The sequence below is a fragment of the Hevea brasiliensis genome, chromosome 16 (assembly GCF_030052815.1).
Source record: "Hevea brasiliensis isolate MT/VB/25A 57/8 chromosome 16, ASM3005281v1, whole genome shotgun sequence".
Classification (NCBI taxonomy): domain Eukaryota; kingdom Viridiplantae; phylum Streptophyta; class Magnoliopsida; order Malpighiales; family Euphorbiaceae; genus Hevea; species Hevea brasiliensis.
The window spans coordinates 44937717-44954130 of record NC_079508.1 but is presented as its reverse complement, the minus strand read 5'-3'; the positions used below and the strand labels follow the sequence as shown (position 1 = coordinate 44954130).

Genomic DNA, 16414 nt, shown 5'->3' with positions numbered 1-16414 from the left:
TCTTAATTCCTAGTTAATTTTATACATGTCTTTCATTTTGTTGCAATTGGGTTTTAAAATTTTAAAAGGGGTATTCTCTAAAATTGTGAAATTTATTTATCTATTTTTTAATTAAAATTTTACGATTACTTAAAAATTTTGTTTATTATATATCGGCAGAATATGCTCTCTCTCGTTTACATTGAAATTTCTTTTAGGAATTTCTATTTTGGGTCTTTATTTGTATATTTTATGAGATTGGACAATGGAATTTCTTTTAGAAACATAAAGCTAAAAGAGATTATTGTTCAAATATTAGAATTGGAAGCGCAAAGAGTGAAGTCTTCCATAGCATGAAATTGATTAGAGATAATAATCTCCATCTTATTGACACATGCGAAAGCCTAAAATACACAGAAAACAAGATCGTGATCTAACACGATCAAAACAAGCATATATGATAAAGCATCTCGAAATACCACAAGCCAAACCTTACAAAGAACCTCTAATTCTTACATTTGCAGTTATTGGAGGATCAATGATGTGATGCCATCTTTCAAACTTGAAGAGTAGGTGTAGCAATCAACATGCCTATAAAGCAATTCTATTGTGCGTGAAAGGTTGAGATAATACTTGATAAGAGTCCTTGAGACTGCGGTTGGCTTCAAGCAATCCTCATTCATGTCCTTCCATGCATTTCGCACATTTTTTCAATCTTTTCAATCGCCTCCTCTCGTGATACACCATGTTCATTCATGTAACAATCCACACTTGAAGGACCATCTCTCTTCTTTTTCTTATCCTTCAAATATTTATGACAATAACGGTACATATATATAGTTTAGCTCTTAATTAGTTAGAAAGATGTTTCAGGTAACAAAACTACAAAAATATATAAATTTCAATAATCAAATTATGATAAAGTAAAAATATTCTTGGATCCAATCATTAAATTAAAAAAAAAAAACCCATAAATTTTTAGAACTGTGTCATGTTACATGTATAAAACTATTTTTAGAATCTTCAACTATAAGTTTACATTTTCAGGTTAAGTAGTTTCTTAATATGGTGTCAGAGTCTCATAAGCCAAAAGACATCACTATAAGAAAATAACAAGTATCAAAAATGAATTTAGTGGTGGATTAAAAGTTCGTCGCAAAAATACTATTAGCATTGTATTAGCGACGAATCAGTGATGGATTCGTCGTCACTGATACTTAACATCCATCGTTGATACTTTAGCGATGATGGTTTCAGTGACAGACTAAAATCCATTACTAAAAGTCAATTATTTGAATTAACGATGAATTATGGTCGTTACTGAAAATCTCATTACTAATGCGTTTTAGCAACGGAATTACGATGAATGAGTGATGGATATGTTGCCAACCTATATTATTGCAATGGATTTGCAACATATTTTACAACAGATCCATTAATCCCTCACTGACTCTATTTTTCTTTTTTGTAATGTATAGAGTTCGAATCTTGACAATCCTTATTTATTAATTAAAAATTTTAATACAAAGATAAAGTAGCCTGTGTTTGTTCACGCTTCAAATCTATCGAACATTTACGTATAGGTGTATATTAAAAATATAAAACTATTTTTTAGAGCACTCATTTACAAGCTTGTCTTTTAAGTTGAGTGATTTCTTGATACATTCAATTAGCATGATTAAATAATAACTAATTTATCAATAAGTTTTAACTCAATTGTTTGCAAAATTTAAAATTCGAATCCCAATCAAAATTAGTTGTATAATAATAATAATTAACGTGATATTATACCTCGCGTTTTGCTAAGTCATTTTTCAGGCGAGAAATCAACCCAGAAGCGTTGACAACTTTTGGCTTGCTTTCTACCCACTCGAGTTCCTTCATCCCTACAATATTTTCCATCCCAATGAAGGATATTGCCGGAAGTGCTCTATAACCACCGGTAACTAATCCGTTGCGCATGTGTTCATCAAACACTGGGATAAACCAATTGTTACAACACTGTGCCTCAAGGAAGTAAGAATTCACCATTTCGTTGAACTAATAATACCAAAATATATATAAATTAAACTGATAAAATAGATACCCGATCATGCATAATTATGTTAATAGACATTATTGTCTTTAATTTTTAAAATTAATTTCTTTCCAATAAATATATTTATTTATTTTTAAAAAATCATTTTTATTTTAACGTATCACTACAATTAGTGATCTAAGGAAACAAAATAGGAGATTATTATTTTTTGCTGTTGCACTATTAAATAATATTAAATGAAATAGGAGACAAAATAAATTATTGTCTTTATATAAAATTAAGAAATGGGGACCAAGTTTTTAATTTAAAAGGATATGTACCTTTTAAATAAATTAGTAAAAAATGATTATGGTCCCAATGCTAAAAATTTATTTAATCATATATATGTATAATTTAGCTGACCTTTTTATAAAAATATTAATTAATAAAAAAATAAAGACAAAATTTGACATAAAGGAATAAAGCAAGTAGAGTATTACGATTTAGTGTTTATTTATTTATTTTTTATGTTCTAATGGGATCTAAATATGAACAAACCCCAAAGTCATATAGTGCAATCCGAAACTAGTATTTTGTGAGATGTATGGTTGTAGTATCATACTCTTATAATCAGAGATACATATGCTCTATACTTGCCTTTCTAAGAGGATCCTATGTATCAGAAATATCTTTGTTATGATATCAGGTGCGACGGTCCCGTTATCATATGTATAATGTACAAAAGGGCACAACCAGTGAATACCTATGGAGAGAGAATAGGCATAGCAAGAGTACATTATATGTATGGTAAGGGCTCTCGGCTTATTTTGGTATCAGAGCCTGGTTATACTTGTATTATACATCCTTCACTGGTGAGTAGGGGAGAAATTTTCAAACTTTGATATTTCTCTTAATCTCTGTATCACTGTTTTCTGCCATCTTCTCTTATCTTGGTATATCGGCTGGAAACTAGTAACTGCTTGATTCGTTCCTAGAAGGTAGAGCGATCTCTAGCCACAACGCCACGTACCAAAACATGGCTTGTCAAACACCTAACCCTGTTATTGAAACTCATCTCCAGACCCCTTCTCCCTCTGAAATTGTTAATCTCACCTCTTCTCTTTCTTTCTCTTCACCTCTTCGAAGAACACTATCTTCCAGAATTGATAATCTCGTGAAAATATCTACTATACCTGAAAATGCTCAGGTTGGAGAATCTCTCTTACCTCTTCTCCGTCCCTATAATATCTACAAACGATCTGGATCTCTAACCAGATCTATCAGATCTCTCATTTCTTCCAAAAGATCTTTATCAAAAGAATATGTCCAGGCCTCCAGAATGGATCAATGCTCTCTTCAGAGTTCATCTACTGAACAGTATGTGACCTTAGAAATCCCTCCTCAGCTCATTCCCAGATGGAGACAAGAAGGATTTTCTTACCTCCACTTTGGAGCCGTTAGACTTATCCTCAGTCTACATGGAAGACGAGGGCCTCCAGTGACAGCAAGAGTATCACTCCTGGATATGAGATTCCTACAGTATGAACATGCAGTGATAGGAACATGCCTTACCACTTTGCATGCTGGAAGTGTGGTACTGACGTTCTTCTCGAACTACAATCTTTCACTCAGGGATCCACATCTCAGCATTGCTTTAAAAGTCCAAATCTAACTCACTGGTGTGGCACAAGTCACATCGTCCATGATGGCTATGTTACACCATCAGATTATCTACAGGCTGCAAGATCATGCAGTAGATCTATCCTAGCCATCCGTATCAAATGATGCTCTGCTCGTATTAGCAGACACTGAGACCACCCTAACAATTGTTCAGATACCTAGGCAACTACCTAGAAATGAGCTTGAACAGCTTATCCCAAAGGATTGGTTAACCAATTATGAAAGGCTCCATTCAACCTCCCAACCAATCCAGATCACGGAATCCTCTTTCAGGAGAAATCCTGACGGTACAGTACAGACTTCCTTCCAGCCACAATGGCATTCTACAGAATCCTTACCTGTATTCCAGACCATGATGGTCCAGCCATTAGAAAAGGAGCAAGAAGATTTTCCCATTGGAGTAATAACACCTGACAACCATTACATCTATCCTTAGAAGATAGATGGTCACTGTCCCTGGGATCTCCCAGGATCTGGAATGTGCGATGAAGACTATGACTGTTGTGATAACTACTGGGAAAATGAATATGACCATCCCTTGTCTGATAAAAACTAGAGGAAGCTTCCCAAAAGAACGAGGAAAGCCTCTTGCGAGCCTCAACAAATTCTCAAAAGAGACTATCTTGATAATAGCCCATGGATTGGTATCCATGAGGAAACTATGCAGAAGAAGCCTCTCCCCATCTATGAGCTTGCCCTTGAGATCATCAGAAAAGAAGGAAAGAAACTGCCCCCTCTTAAACCAGTTTATTCCCCTCCTCCTGCACTTCCTTTGGTGCAACCCTATATGATGTTTTCACCTGCCTCTTATGAAGCAGATTTTCCCCCATTAGCATAATAGACAGACCAGCAAACCAAAATCTCCATAAGGCCTTTCATTCACTCAACTAAGGTTGATAGTGAAGGTCAGATAACCCCGATCACTCAAGCTGAAGAAGTTCTGAATTGGCAGGCAAAGAATGCAGCTGTCCAGAATAAAACATTACAACGAATTGACTCCAAGATTGATCAAGTCTTCACCAGGACTCAGCATATAGATCAGAAGGTCGATTCTTTCATTGCATTTGCCCAGAACATATATAGAGATTTGCAAGGTAGAATTGCCCAGGTTGACAAGGATTTAAGATCCTCAATCCAGCAAAGGAGATTTGGCGTGGAGTTTAACCAGAAGGAACAGGAAATTAGAAGGTTAAGAAAATAGTTAGCCCAAGTTGAAGCAGACCTGCGTAAGCCAACAGAGGCTCCTGTTTCTTACAGCCCATTTTCCACTCCAATGGCCCATAATCCTTTCCTTCCTGCTCCTGAACCTGCATACTCTCCTTTCAGCCCTTTTAACTACTCATATGAGCCACCTCCAACCACATATCACCCATCCCCTTTGTTCAGACCCAATCCTACATCTACTAGATATGAGCTGAAAAGTCCTTCTTCCTCAGAAGAATCTCATCCTCCAAAAAGGAAGATTGATAAGGGAAAGGACAAAATGTACCCTGATCCTCCTCCTCAGCATATGATGTCTATACCCTCTGAACTAGAAGATGACTCTTTTGATAACTCATCTGATGACAGTGAGGATGGACGAATGGATATCACGACATTGCTCATGGCTGATCCCCAACCAACTGCATCTCAAATAGGCCCTTCACCAACTACAGATTCACCAGTGGCACTGCAGGCCCTCCCACTGGGCCTCCTCAAGCCCAAGATCCACATGTGGAAATGCCAGAAGATGATCAAATCCTGGATTTTAATCTCCCACGCGCCCCACATCAATCCAGGCCCAGCTCAGGCCCATGGTTTACATTGGACGACATTCCCCCCTCAAAATGGAGGGATCATCTTGCAGAATTTAAAGGTTGGCTTGATGTTCAGATGCTTCGAAAAGATGCTGATTCTCATACTGTTCTCAGAGAATTTATCTCTCGAACTACTGGCACATTACAAGACTGGTTTGCCTCCATTGGAGAATATAATAAAGCCCTGTTTTGTCACCTAAATGTTATACAGGCTGTCAATGCTATTTTTGCTGAGTTCCTTGGCGATGCATCTTTATATAGTAAACAGCTACGACAGGAGTTTTTTGACATGCGTTGTTGCTTTTTAAAAAGAACAGATATTGAAAAGCATTACTAGCGCATGGCTCAGCGCTACTATTTACTAAATGGGTATAATGATGTCAACCTCAGGCATACATACATGATGCGTCCCTACCGCAAGTGCACGGGTCGTACAAGTAGTATAGAAAAGTATCGATCCCACGAGGAGTTGTGTTAATGATTGAATTTTCGATATAAAAGTTGACTAAATCGAAGTATCTATGAAATTAAAATAATGAATTAATGGGTAATGGAGTATGCAATCTAAATGTGCAAAATTAACATTCTATTCAACAATGTATTAATTAAACTAAAATTGCATCAAATTAAAATAAGCAAGTTCAAATATGGCAATATTCAAAATGACAAATGATTAAATTCGATTAGAAATTAACAATGGTAAAAAGGTGATTCCGGAGTTCGGGATTTTATATTCGAGCTATTTTGGGATTTTAAATTGGTTGTCCAATCTTATGAAACTTATGAGTTTTAAGGAGATTAATTCTTAAATCCTTTGAATTCCCTTTCGAGTGAGACAAAGAGTGCCTTAATCAAACTAATCCTACTTTCGTGGACTTAGAGTTAATTAAGACCCATTAAGTTCTTTAATTAATCTGTGAATCCTCTTAATCCTTAGCCTATTTCTAGGTCTAAGTTAATTAAGTCCAATTTCCTGATTATCTATCACAAGGCCTTCTCCTTTCGGTGCTTCAACCATGGATTAAGAACATTACTCAATGGGATCCTACACTAAGCATGTCATTAAGCATACAAGAAATGAATAAAACTCATTAAGACCACAAAATATGGATTACCCAATTAAAATCCACAAAATATCTCAAATATTACAACCCTTACTCCAGAATCAAAAGTAAACTACTCACTATCCATAATGCTTACAAGATATGATGAGTTTAAATGGAAATAAAGCTTTAATCTAAGCTAAGAAGTAAGAAATTAAACACTAGAAATGTAGAAAAATGTAAGGGAAGAAAGAAATCTGCAAATCTGGGTTGAGAATGGTGTGGAAGGTGAAAGTGACTCCTCAAATTATGCCTCTCTTCTCCTTTCCTTTTCTGCTCCTTGTCTCTCCCTTCTAAAATGAGAAAATGGGACTATTTATAGCATTTTTCTGACATGGAGCCCTAAAATAGTATGTTCTAGGAGGAATTGATTGAGGGAATCTTCTGACTCATTAATGAACTCTTTATGGATTGCATAAGTGGATCGCATAAGTTATGCGATCCCTTATGCGATTTAACCGGTTCTGAGTCACTTATGCGAAACTGCATGACTTGGTGCATAGGTTATGCACAATTCCGTGAAGGTGCATAAGGGAGGCGAGAATGTGCATAAGCTATGCTGTCTCCTTATGCACATTTCGGCTGGTTCTGGAATAGTGATCTTTCTCCTTATGCAGATCTGCATAGCTTATGCGGCAAGTTATGCACAATTTGGTCAATGCATATTTCAGCTTGAAAACTTGTTTTTGACATCTTTGGCTGTAGAAGGCACTCCTCAATGGCAAAATTCTCTTGATCCTTCAAAAACACCATTTTTCCTACAAAACAAAGTAAAAATTACAAATTAATCCAAAATTGACAATTATGGAAAACTAACTAAATAACTAATGAAATTAGCTAAAAGTGACTAATAATCAAATAAAATAGCTATGAAATTAAACCTAAATGATTATGCAAAATGTATGCATCAAATACCCCCAAACTCAAGCTTTTGCTTGTCCTCAAGCAAACTTTAAAATGAAATGCAAAAAATTTTTAGGGGTGCCTTATCCAAAGAACTATGAAAATCACCTATTAAAGTAACTTAACACACCTTCACCATACCAAAGAATCCATATACCCATCCTTCAAAATGCAAAGAATCTAATGCTTATCCAAGCTTTCACCGCTTAGCCATCAAGTCAATTATCATTCAAAATCCCCAAACCAACAAATCAAAAGAGATAGTCATGCTCAAAAAGAATTCTAGGACAATTGATAACCAAAGTATCTCAACATGGAATGATAGAATTGAATGAATAGATGAATAGTTTTCCAATCCCATAGGCAAATTCCCTACTCCTATCTCCACTAATGTAGCAAGTACTATCAAGAGATCAAAGGTCTTTTTAGGGATGTAATGAGGCCATGGGGTTTAAAATGAGGCTAAGAAGAAAAATGGGTAAAAAGGGTTCAAAGCATGAGAATATTTTCAATTTTGACAATATAAGGTACACTTTATTAAATCTTTTTCTCTTTTTTTTTTAATATAGGAGAAAGAAATACACAATGAGGATTGTCAAGTGCTAGTATATTTTACAAGACACATAAAATGGAGGGACATTTTGATACTTTAGACTTGTATTTTGCATTTTCTTTTGATGCTTGTCCCTAGAATTTGCCACCCCCAAACTCATTTCTTTTAATACTTTGGGTGGATTTCTTTCATTTTGAATGGCAATAGTGAAAAGCACATATATTAGCACTTTTTACAAGATGACAAGCATTTCTTCTCCCTTTTATTGTATATTTTTTTTTTTTTTAGAAAGTGTACCTAACATTCAATATTATTCTCATGAAAAGGGTTGGAGTGTTTGGTTCATTGGCTAGGTAGCAATAAGGATTTCAAGAAAAATTAGGGATAAAAAGGCTCAAAAGGGGTTTTCAAAGGTCAATTTTAATTAGGAAAAAGGCCAAAGGTTTAAAATGAGAGGGTTTAAATCAAAGAATGCCTAATCATTTCTCTTTTCAAGTATAAGCTGGTATTTCGCCTTGAAAGGTTTAGAAAATTTGTTCTAGGATTGGTGAGACATCATTTGACTACCTTATATTCAATAACTCCCTCTAAACACTTCCATCTCCAAATGACTAGTTGGGTGGCTTTTTGGCTAAGAAGATATAGGCAAGGGATAACACTTTAAAACTTTGCACCTTTTAGGAAACTTTCAATCCACAAACCCAACTAAAGGTAAGTCAAATCACTCTCATAGGCACATTTTCAATACTCAAGGGATTTGGCAAAAGATTTTAATGCATGATGCATCATTTCTAAAATGAGTAATTCATTAACTAAATGGAGGGAGTCTATTTGTATGCAATGTGTACAATTTCTAAGTGATGTATAATGTGTGTGTAAATGTGTTATGTATATGTATGTGTGGAAATGTATGTAAAATATTTACAATATATGTAAATGAAATGGGATGAGATGTTCCTATACTCAAAATGTGAAAAATGAAGCTAAAAATCAAAATGTGCACCCCCAAACTCAAAATTTGACATTGTCCTCAATGTCTCAAGCAGCAGATAACCAAAACTCAAAGCAAATAATATTGACCAGGAATTGTAAAAATTAAGAGCAAAAAGAAAGAGTTACCTGGTATGAGAATTCAAGATAAAGGATGCATAAGAAGTCGCATGAGTTGTGCAGAGTTAAGAGTCATCTGAACATGTGCATAGGTAAGGTGCATAAGCCATGCGGTGCTGCATAAGAGGCAATATATGTTGCATAGGCTATGCAGGACAGTGGCATAAGGGGAATACAACCTGTGCAGTTCTGCAGAAGTAGCAGAAAGAGTTGCACAGGCTATGCAAAAGTACTGCATGAGGAAATTCATAGCTGTGCAATGTATACAAAAGCTGCTGCATGGGAATTGGCAAGGGGAAATGTATAACCAGCAGTAAAAGTATTGAAATATAGACAGAGTATGGGCAAATATGTACAAAAGGGCAATAAGTGCAACAAAAATCAAAGAAGACTAATGTAATAGTTATCCAATAAAACTTCAAGAAAAACAGAATTTAAAACAAACTAATTCAGAACTAACAAACATAATCCAAAACAAACTATAAATGTTTGAACATATTTACAAAGGAAAAGTCCTACAAGTTGGAACAAAAGTAAAACAAACACTAATCTAGTTCTATTGTCTTGCCCTTGTCCAAGGATGTTGCTATAATGAGGGTCAGCTACTGTCGAAAAGATGGTGCTTGGAGGAGGTGATGGAGGTGGGGTGGCATGCCCAAAAGATCATGAGTTGCTTCACCATCTCCTTGATTCTTTCTGCTTGTCCACGGTTTCCATGACAAGGTCAAATAGTTGATCATGACGATCCTTGAGTGTATCAAGACCAGTGTCAAGCTTCCTATCCACAAAGAATATATCATCACTAAGCCTTTCAAGATAGGTGAATAAGGCTTTAGTGTTGAATGCAGGAGGTGCTGTGGATGAGGAAGGTTCAGCTGTAGGAGGTATGGGCTGAGCAGAGGTAGCTGGAATGTCATGAGCAGGCTGAGGGGGTGGGGTAGGTGTAGTAGGGTGCTGTGGGACTGATGTGAAAGGTTGGGTTTCTGGTTGTGCAATAGGCCTGGCCACTGCAGGTGGATGATCAAAACATGACAAATTGAACCACGCTTTTGGTTAAGTGTGCAGTATCAAAATATGAAGTGTCCTCAAGTGCTGGTATTGAGTGCTCTGCAGGATTAAAACCAAAATGCTTGGCTATGACAGTGATGAGCCCACCCAAAACAATGTCACCTATGGATTTGGTGGCAATATGCAGCACATGTTCACAAAAGAAATAACCAGGAGATACCTTAACTTTGTGAAATGCACACCATAACATAAATAGTTCAGATTTTCCCACAGCACCAGAACTAGTCCCTCTGCCCAATATGGTGCTAGCCATCAGCCTATGAATAAACCTAAGTGCAGGGTCAAGTATTTGGGATGTTTTTGATCTTCCAGCAGAGAAAGTTTGAGGTTGGTTTGTTATGATTCTCCAAAATTGGGCAGCATTCCAAATGCCCTTGTTGGCTACCTCTACTCCAGTATGTGGTACTCTAAATAACCCATCAATAGCAAAACCAAAAATGCTATGAAATTGGTCCAATGACAGTTCTCTATTTTGCCCCAAGCATCTAAATTTCATAATTGGTTTATGGTCTACATCATGCAAGTTGAGGGTAGCAGAGAATGAAGAAATAAACTCCAAAACTAGAATTGGATAAACTATCTCTTGCTTATGCACAAATTCAGTCCAACCCATGCCATCAAGATATGCAACTACATTGTCAAATAAACCAAGAGATTGTAAAGCATCAGCAGATATATACCTAGTGGGTTGTACCTTCCTATCCTTAAGGCGCTTAAAAGCTGCTTTTTGAATCGTATCAGGGAGAGGCCAGGGTAGCTTTGATACAAATGAGGTTGCCGAAATTGTCTTTTTGCTGGAAGAGGGTGTAGAGGCTGGAGCTTTTGGCTTTTTGGGAGGTGGTTCCGACAATGGGGTGGGTGGGTCTTTGCGTTTGGACAGAGGAGGAGCAGAGGACATGGGTCGCATAGATTTGGACCGGATTTTGCGTTTGTATGTGGTTGGGGGAGGTGGTGGGGGTGTCGCTTGTGGAGGAGAATTGGGATTAGGGGGTATCGATGACAATGGAGAGATTTCGAGAGGAGAAGGTGGACGGGAATGGGGAGGGGACTCCATTGCCGATGGAGAAGATGGAAGAGATAAGGGGGAAATGAAAATGTAGGGGGAAATTTAGGGTTTACGTGATGAAAGTGCTAGTGGAGAAGATGGGATAGAGACGGTGAGAATGCCGGAAGGAATGGAGGTTGAAGGACGGTCGTGGGGTGAAGAGGCGGGAAGTGGAGGTGGGGATTTTTGTTTGCCGAAAATGAATTTGAATCGGGTTTGTAAGAGACTGCATAAGGGGAAAATGATTTATGCATAACCTGTGCACTCTTTTATACATGTTTCAGAATGATTTAAACTTTAGAGAAATGGCTTATGCACAAGTGCATAAGTCATGCACTGTCCTTATGCATGTTTACAGTATTGAAATCTTGGGTTGGTGGTCATGCAGTTGTGCATAGGTCATGCAGCTTCCTTATGCAAGTTTCGGTGACCCTTGAAATTTTGAGGAGCGAAGTCATGCGGGAGTGCATAAGTTATGCACTCCCCTTATGCATCTCTCGGCAGAAGTGGTTGTTCAGAAAATCAGGTCATGCAGAAGTGCATAGGTTATGCACTCTGCTCATGCACTGTTCGGCAATTTTTGGAATTTTGGGTTGGTGGTCATGCAGATGTACATAAGTCATGCACTCTGCTTATGCACTCTTCGGTGGGTTTTGAGTTTCAGAGAATGAGGTCATGTAGTTGTGCATAAGTTATGCACTCTACTTATGCAGGTCTCGGCAACTTTGGTTTTTCTGGGTTTCTGGTCATGCAGAAGTGCATAGGTTATGCACTCTGCTTATGCACTCCTCGGCAAGTTTGAATTTTTGGAGTTCTTGGTTATGCGGAAGTGCATAACTTATGCACCTTCCTTATGCACCCCTCGACAAGTTTGATTTTTCTGGGTTTCTGGTCATGCAGAAGTGCATAGGTTATGCACTCTGCTTATGCACCCCTCAGCAGAATTGGAAATTCAGAGTTTTTGGTTATGCAGAAGTGCATAGGTTATGCACTCTGCTTATGCAGACTTCGGCAGAGAGAGAAAATGAAGAATTTGAAGTTGTGCAAATGTGCATAAGTCATGCACTCACCTTATGCAAGTTTTGACAGATATGAAATTTGACAAAATGAGGTTATGCAGAAGTGCATAAGCTATGCACTCTCCTTATGCACTTGCAATAAAGGTGGAAAATGGCAAGAATTGTGGTTATGCAGGATTGCATAAGCTATGCAGTTGCTTATGCACAAGTTAGCAAGATCAAGAATGCAATAGAACATGGATTGCAAGTGTGAAAAATATCCTAGAATGAGGAAATATAATTCCATGAAGCATAAACCATGAGAAGTTTCACCAAAAACACATCAATATATACAAAGTATATCAAAAAGGCATCACATAAGCATGTAAAAATGGATCCTACATAAAAGACCTTTGAGAACTATGCCATTTTAAGACAAATTCTGCAAATCAACATTTAGCACATAAAACTCCATAAAATTTGCATGAAGTTGCATCTAACCACAAATGAGAAATGAACTTTCCAAGTTTTGCCAAGAAAATGCAGCATTTCTACCTTGTATCCTATAACCCAAAGAAGCTCAAAACTGCAAAAATGACTCACTTACCACCATATTAACATTATAAGCACAAGTATTAAAAAGTTACACACCCAACCTCACCAAAACACAAGCCATTTGCTGCAGACACCCTTTTTGCTGCAGATTTCATTTTTCCTCTGCATGAACTAGATTGCAGCTCCTGCACAGATTATGCAGCAAAAACTTATCAGTTCTTTTGAAGGACAAAATTTTTCAAGTTAAGAATTACTTCCCCAACAGTTCACCAGCCTTTCTTCATTGAATTACATCTACAAGGGACAAGATTTAATAATGTCAAAAATTGCATTTGGGGAGATTTAAGATAAAACAAAATCAATGAAAATGAAAGTAAATTAGCAAAAGCAAAATAAAAGGACTTGGGATGCCTCCCAAGAGGGCTATTTTATAGTCCTTAGCTGGACTTTTCATGAATTTCACTGAAAAGAGGTGAGGGATTGGAGAGCTTGTAACAGCTTGCTCCTATTATTGGGTCTCCAGTTATGTAATGTTTCAATCTATGCCCATTGACCTTAAAATTCCCAGATTTTTCACTCCAAATTTCAATTGCTCCATAAGGGAAAACCTTAGAAATTCTATATGGACCAGTCCACCTTGACTTGAGTTTTCCAGGGAACAATTTCAATCTCGAGTTGAACAACAAAACTAAATCACCTTCTTTGAATTCTTTTTTTCTCAGATGCTTATCATGCCAAACTTTAGTTCTTTCTTTGTAAATACGGGCACTTTCATAAGCATCCATCCTCAATTCCTCAAGCTCATTAAGTTGTAACAACCTTTTTCACCAAATTGCTTAAGATCAAAATTCAAGGTCCGAATGGCCCAATATGCTCTATGTTCTAGCTCCATTGTAAATGACAAGACTTACCATACACCAACCTAAAGGGAGTAGTTCCTATAGGGGTTTTGTAGGCAGTCCTATATGCCCATAAAGCATCATCTAGTTTGATAGACCAATCTTTCCGAGAATTGTTCACTGTTTTCTCCAAAATATGCTTGAGCTCTCTGTTAGAAATTTCAACTTGTCCTGAAGTTTGAGGATGGTATGGGGTAGCTATCTTGTGCACTACACCATACTTCCTCATTAAGCTCTCAAATTGCTTATTACAAAAATGGGAACCCCCATCACTAATTATAGCCCTAGGAGCTCCAAATCTGCTCAAGACAAATTTCTTCAAAAATTTCACTACCACTCTAGCATCATTAGTTGGAGTTGCAATAGCTTCCACCCACTTTGACACATAGTCAACTCCAACTAAGATGTATCTATTACCATATGAAGGAGGGAATGGCCCCATAAAATCTATTCCCCAAACATCAAATAATTCCACTTCAAGAATATTATTTAGGGGCATTTGATCTCTTTTTGACAAATTTCCACTCCTTTGACATTTATCACAATCCAGCACAAATTTCCTCACATCCTTAAAAAGATTTGGCCAAAAGAAACCAGCTTGTAAAATTTTACTAGTTGTCTTAGAGATTCCAAAATGTCCTCCATAATCAGAAGCATGGCAATGATGCATAATACTCTGTACCTCCTCTTCAAGAATACATCTTCTAATCAGACCATCACAACATCTCCTAAAGAGTAAAGGATCATCCCATCTATAAAATTTTACTTCATGCAAAAACTTTTTCTTTTGTTGCCATGTCATTCCTAGAGGTAAAACTCCACAAGATAGATAATTCACAAAGTCTGCATACCAAGGTAGTTTAGCAACAAGAGAGAAAAGTTGTTCATCCAAGAAAAACTCATCAATAGGGATTTCATCCAATTCTTCACCATCCAATTTCAACCTACTAAGATTATCAGCAACTACATTTTCAGCTCCTTTCTTATCTCTAATCTCCAAATCAAACTCTTGTAGCATCAGAATCTACCTAATGAGCCTAGGTTTGGCCTCCTTTTTACGGAGCAAATACCTGATGGCTGCATGATCTGAAAATATAACCACATTTGAGTCAATAATGTAAGGTCTGAACTTTTCCAATGCAAAGACAATTGCTAAAAATTCCTTTTCAGTTGTTGCATAATTTGTTTGAGCCTCATCCAGTGTTCTACTAGCATAATAAATAGCATAAGCCTTTTTGTCCTTTCTTTGACCAAGAACAGCCCCAATTGCATAGTTGCTAGCATCACACATAATTTCAAAAGGTAGGCTCCAATCAGGTGGTTGCATGATTGGTGCATGATAAGAGCTTGCTTCAACCTGCAAAAGGCATCCAAACACTCTTGGTCAAATACAAATGGTGTGTCATTACTTAACAAATTGGACAAAGGTTTAGCTATTTTAGAAAAATCCTTGATAAAGCGTCTGTAGAACCCGGCGTGTCCTAGGAAACTTCGAATTCCTTTGACATTGGTAGGAGGAGCCATCTTCTCTATCATTTCAACCTTGGCTTTATCAACCTCTATTCCTCTGTTAGACACCAAATGTCCAAGCACTATCCCTTCCTGAACCATGAAATGACACTTTTCCCAGTTTAACACAAGGTCAGTATCTGCACATCGCTGCAAAATTTTAGAAAGGTTAGCCAAGCATATATCAAATGAAGATCCATAAACAGAGAAATCGTCCATAAAAACCTCCATTATGTCTTCAATGAAATCTGAGAAGATTGCCATCATGCACCTTTGAAAAGTGGCTGGTGCATTACATAACCCAAATGGCATCCTTCTATAAGCAAAGGTTCCATATGGACAAGTAAAAGTGGTTTTCTCTTGATCATTTGGATGGATAGGGATTTGAAAAAAACCTGAATATCCATCTAAATAGCAAAAGTAAGAATGCCTAGCTAGTCTTTCCAACATCTGATCAATGAAGGGAAGTGGAAAATGATCTTTTCTAGTGGCAACATTTAATTTTCTGTAATCTATGCACATTCGCCAACTAGTCACCGTTCTAGTGGGAATTAATTCATTATTTTCATTTTTGACAACTGTCATTCCACCCTTTTTTGGAACAACATGTACTGGGCTCACCCAAGTACTGTCTGAGATAGGATATATGATCCCTGCATCAAGCAACTTCAAAATTTCCTTTTTGACAACTTCTTTCATATTTGGGTTCAACCTCCTCTGATGTTCAATAGATGGCTTACAATTTTCTTCCAAAATGATTCTATGCATGCAAAAGTGTGGGCTTATTCCCTTAATGTCATCTATGGTGTATCCTAAGACTTTCCTAAATTGTCTCAACACTCGTAACAACTTATCAGCCTCTAAGGTACTCAAATTTGCATTTACAATTACTGGATAAGTGTTATTAGTGCCAAGAAATTCATACCTGAGCTGAGAAGGAAGTTGCTTAAGTTCTACCTTAGGTGCATCTTCTTCCTTGAATGATGGTTGCTTAAATTCAACTTTTTCCTTTTGTGTGAGTTGAAAAACTGGAGCAGAAGTGAATGGTGGACTTCCCTCTAAGTGTTGAGCATATGCAGCTACAAGAGGGTTGTCATAGTCTATGCCTCCTCCATGAACCAAACAATTTTCAAGTGGATCTTCTGGATATTTCTTTCTGAAGTGTTCTTCAACCAGCTCATCAATGATATCAACTCTCA

At 37.0% G+C, this 16414-nt stretch overlaps 1 pseudogene; it reads right to left on the bottom strand.

The window, feature by feature from the left end:
• Positions 1-503: 503 nt before the first annotated feature.
• The window catches only part of LOC110640910 (probable terpene synthase 6), a 34118-nt pseudogene continuing 18207 nt past the window's right edge, over positions 504-16414 (bottom strand).